This window comes from Rutilus rutilus (assembly GCF_951802725.1).
Source record: "Rutilus rutilus genome assembly, chromosome: 3".
NCBI lineage: Eukaryota > Metazoa > Chordata > Actinopteri > Cypriniformes > Leuciscidae > Rutilus > Rutilus rutilus.
The window spans coordinates 37,172,004-37,177,392 of NC_140211.1; the positions used below are offsets into that span (position 1 = coordinate 37,172,004).

The 5,389-nt window shown below is 38.2% G+C and overlaps 1 long non-coding RNA gene across 1 annotated transcript; it reads right to left on the reverse strand.

The window, feature by feature from the left end:
• Positions 1-3,169: 3,169 nt before the first annotated feature.
• LOC311288287 lies at positions 3,170-3,925 on the reverse strand. Its single transcript, XR_014626914.1, has 2 exons — positions 3,866-3,925; positions 3,170-3,239 (listed from the first exon to the last, which is right to left on the reverse strand). It is a non-coding gene; the product is annotated as an uncharacterized lncRNA (long non-coding RNA).
• Between the last annotated feature and the right edge of the window lie 1,464 nt (positions 3,926-5,389).

Genomic DNA, 5,389 nt, shown 5'->3' on the forward strand with positions numbered 1-5,389 from the left:
TACAGATCGTTTCTGATGAAATAGAACAGTTAAGATTAAAATTTTGACACATGCTGCTGTCCCGAGAATTTTAGGTTTATTTTGCTTTCCCCCCCACCTACAGAATGGGTGCATAGGTGCACTCGAACATATCCTTCCTAAAACGCATTAAACTTTCGTTTCCACAGAGATGAAACTCACCGAGTGGTCAGGGGTGTTCACTGGTATGCTCACTCATAAATCGCTGAAAAAGATGCTTTCCAACAGGTTTTATCGTAGTTTTTGTCCAACTCCATTGACTTGTATTGAAAGAGCTGTGTGAGGTACGGTATTACTCCGCCGCTTCTTCTTCTGTGTATTCAATGAAATGCTAGTGGTTTGCTTGCAATTGGCAAAGGTGCATTATCGCCACCAACTGGGCTGGAGTGTCTATTATTCAAGCTCTCAACGGAAGAATCTACGGGTGTGACGCGTTTGGAAAAATAGATCCACAGTTTTACAACAAATGGTAAAACACCTGTTGGAAAGCATATTTTGCAGCGATTTTTGTATGAGCATATCAGTGAACACCCCTGACCACTCGGTGAGTTTCACGTCTTTGTAAACGAAAGTTTAATGCGTTTTAGGAAGGATTGTTCCAGTGCACCTATGCACCCATTCTAGAGGTTTTGGGGAAAGCGAAATAAACCTAAAATTCTCGGGACAGCAGCATGTGTCCAAATTTTAATCTTAACCGTTCTATTTCATCAGAAACGATCTGTAAACAGAGCTTTAAGTGTAAAACACCGAACTTGTCCTTTAAGGATTTATGTGTAAGGGAAGGGTCAACAGTTATAGATGTCAATTATAATAATTACAGCTGTAATTGCATGTGGGTATTTTAAAATATAAGTACAATGTAACATGTATGTACACATGAGGGAATACAGCAGTGAGGGAGGACCGGTGCACCTGTGACAGTTATCTCATAGCTATTTGAATATATATTAACCAATGATCCAGTAAGCATTATATAATGTTTGTTAATGAAGTTTTTAATAGTGTAGACCATGTGTCAAAATCATTTGTAGATTTTTAAAAAGTGCATGATCATATGAATTGAAAGTTTAATGACATTTGAAAGTTTTATGACATTAGCATTTCAATTTACATTAAATAATTACGTTAATTAATGTTAAGTTCATTAGTAAACATTAACAAGCACATTATCACATATTTCTAGCTATGTGAATATATATATTAACTAATGATCTGTTAAGCATTACATAGTGTTTGTTAATGATTTATTAATGAAAGTTAATATAAAGTGTTATTGACTCTTTTTTATACTTAAAATGCTAATGTTTAAATGCTATTAACTCTGTGTTCTAGTGCTATTCTGTTATCGCTCAATGCTGCATAGGCTATGATTGTTTACTGAAATGGAGCATTTTCAGAAGTGTTTCTTTTTCGTTAAGTCTTTATTGCAGGTTAATGTTGCGACGTTGTCAACGTTTGTTTGCTTCTCTAATGTTGTTTTGTTGTGCCCCCCAGGGTCACTGTACCCCCACACGTTCAAAACAATGTGTCTGAAACACTAAGAATTCAATGTGATACTCAGCACTTTTGTTTGGAGGGAGGGATGAAAGTGGCTTTGATAAAATAATTCCCTGAGATAGCAGCATCAATACATCTTCAGGGAGGGAGAGAGAGATAGAGAGAGAGAGAGAATGAAGGGGCAGAATGAAGGAGAGATGAGGATAGAAAAAAAAGAAGAAAAAAAAAGCCTGCCACTGTGGCTTTCCTGTAAGCCTTTTCTGATATTTCCCTGCTAATTTAGAAGCATCATTTACATTTTACTCATTAGAATCATGTGCACCCTCTGAGGGTATCATTACTGAATCAGTCCTGAAGCTTTCTGATGGAAGATTTCTGCCTCTCTCCTCTCTGTCTCATCTCTTATTTGCCCTCTTAGTGTGACCCTCTGAAGTAATTACTATATCAACACATTTGGGTTCAGATTAGCATTTCAAACAGCACAACGTTTATTATCTTTCCAAAGACTTTCTCACACATTTATCTCATGCCTTTATAGATTCGGGTTAGGTGACCACATACAAGACAGCTGGTAGTGTATGCCGTTTATAATGATGTATGGTCTGTGGTCTGATTTTATAAAACAGAACACAATAACTGTATCAAATAAGATCACTTCCAGTGTAACCAGTGTAGGGTTTAAAAGACAATTGATATTCAGCAATATTATTGATTTAACTGCACTGACACTATCAGGTGAGAACAAAATTTGAACTGAATTGAGCTGGATGATGACTCTATCCTTGGAACATCGAGGGCCCTATTTTAACGATCTGAAACGCAAGTGTCAAGCGCGAAACGCAAGTAACTTTGTGGGCGGATCTTGGACGCTGTTGCTATTATACCGGCGGGATAAATGACTCTTGCGCCCGACGCAAATCTAAAATGGGTTGGTCTGAAGTAGCTTCATTATTCATACACTCTAAAAACTCCTGGGTTAAAAATAACCCATAATGGGTTATTTTTGACCCAACTCCTGGGTTAAAAAGGGACCAACTAATTTATGGGTTATTTCAACTCAGAAAATTGGGTTATGCTTTTTGACCCAAATTCTGGGTTAAATACCTGACCCAAATGTTAAAAAATAGAAAAATAAACAACAATTCTCAGAAGAGCCTCAGGAATTTAAGCCTGGGGCCAACTTTGGGGAAAAGATTTTTGATAGTGTCCTCATCAAAGAGAAGAAATGCCTCCTCATCTATGTCTTCATCTGAAAGACAGAAAACAAGACAACATGAGTATTGTTAATAAGTTAAGACAATTGTGAACCACTCACCAGACACTCTTTCATTATCAAGCTAACAAATAATCACTTTTAAGGGAATGCAGTGGCTTTTTTTTTTTTTTTTTTTTTGGCCCAAATTGCTAGTTGACTAACGTCGTTCTTTTGCAGCATTAACGTTACCCATTTTGTGTGAATGACATCTTTTCTTTCATTAAAAAGTGTAATGACATTAATGCAAAAGTGAATATCTTGCCCATTCTTATGCATAACAGCTTAAAGACAAGGCACAACAAAATCTTGCACTGACACATGTAAGTCTTATTAAAAAAAAATGTAGGTATAGAGAGATGATGATATAAGGGCAATAAGAGTAAAATGCTCACCTCTAAAATTCTCTGTCAGCTCAGACAGCTGCCACTCAGTTAGCTTATCAGCGACAAAACTGTCCATTCAAGATGACCTGGAGAAAACATAGCAATATAGAGGTTAGCAACAATTTGAAGACTTGACCCGCTTCTTTAACTCTCACTACTTCAGCCAGTAGAGCACTGTATAATATGATAAGCACGGCGCAGCTGGAAAACATAACTCAACTATTGTGTTGCCTCGTCGCTCTGTAGCCGCGGCTATGGGGTTTGCACACCGGACGAGAAGCGCCGCGTCGCGTCTCTAGGACAACTCGAGGTATCGCTCAGCGGACGTGCAGTCTCTCAAAGGGCTCACACACCGGACGCGAAGCGCAGTGCCGCGTCTTTAAAATTCGAACACATTCTCTATGAGTGTACACACACCGGCGGCGCCATCCGGCGTCTGTCCGCGACACCCATAGATATATACATATATAGTGTATAAGTTATATCTATGCGCGACACCCAGCAACGGCTCAGGACCGTGTTCAAAATGTGATAACGTTACCTCGAGTTGTCCTAGATGTTGTCGTGAAAGCCACGGCTACATGCCAACCACAGAATTACCACGGCTAACGTTACTCTCAACGTATTTTTTTAGCAAATGGTGATAAACTAGCAACAGGGACATGGACACAGAAAAGTTTACATTACATCAACACTGAAAATACTCTCTTACCTTGAATATAGATGAAGTTGCACCGATGAAGCACAGGCCAAAACGGATCGAGCGCGAAAGCGACGGTTATTTCAAACGACTGTTGTTAGAAAATTCCAGAACGACTGCGGGCGAGAGAGAGAGAGAAAGCCAACCCTATAACCCAGAACATGGGTTACTCTTTGAAAAATAACCCAGAAACCCAAACAACCCATGAATTGGGTCAAAATATTAGCCCTTTAACCCAGAAAATGGTTACTCTCTGAAAAAATAACCCATAATTTTAACCCAACACAAATAACCCATAAAATGGGTTGAAGAAATAACCCAGGAGTTTTTAGAGTGTAGGTGTGGTTTGGGCGTAACGTGAAAGCGGTCAGTGGCAGAATTGTTTTCTAAACCTGCAAAATAGCATGAGGGAACGTTTGCGCCGGAACACGCCTCCTCTTTGCGCTGAACCGCCCCCGGGGAGCGCAAGTGTATTTCTTAGATAACCGACGTGCATCTGTGGAGGGAAAAGTCCGCTGTGCGCGGGTGCAAAATAGGAATGATACATGCGTCCGTGTACAAAGTCAATTGCGCTGGGTGCAAGATAGGGCCCTGAGACTGTTATTTAATTGAACTGAATCAACATTAAACTGACTTGAGCTGAATAATTACACTATTGCCTTATGTAGAGCTACTTAATGCAGAATACTTTTATTTTCCTGTTAATTAATGTGAAGCTGCTTTAAAGAAATATATTTTTTATAAAGTGCTATACTTAAGTTCTGAAGTTCTGAACTGAAGCGCTCTAATTCTACAATTAAATATACATGTGGTCAGAGGTGTTTGTATTTCAGCTATTTTATGGCTTCAAACCTGAATCACAGTCATATTTATCATGTGTTACTGCTTTGAGTGTTTTGTTTTTAAGTATTAACTATTGTAGAAGGTGAAGCAGCTGTTTTTGCACTGAATCCACACATTCAATTATTATGAATAATATTTGATTTGATTTAGTGTGCATCAAGTTCCAAATAATAATAACATAAGCAATTAAAATGACAGGCAGATGTTTATGTAATAAACTATGTTCAGAGGACTGGGGTCGGTAATATGTTTTTAAAATATATTTTGAAATTCATCTCTTATACTCATGAAAGCTGCATATTATAAATAAATATTAAATATGTTAAAGACTGTTTTCTATTTTAATATATTTTAAAATGTTTCTTTGTAACAATGTAAACATCCTTAGTGTCACTTTTGATCCATTTAACACATCCTGTCACATGCCTGTCCTGTCTTGTGCTGCACATGGGTGTTTGTTATGTTGGGCCATGTGCTCGTGTCTATTGTCTAGCCCCTCCCAGCTTGTTATTTGATTATTGGTTAATTTATCCCACCTGTTAGTCTCATTACCCTCCTTTGTTTGTTCCCCTATTTAGCTTCCTTGTGTTTGTAGTCCTGTGCTGGTTCGTTGTCCGTGTTACCTGTATTTGATGTTCCTGTGCTGTTGGTATCTGAGTTCTGAGTTTTTGTATTTTGTCTATGTTTGTTTAT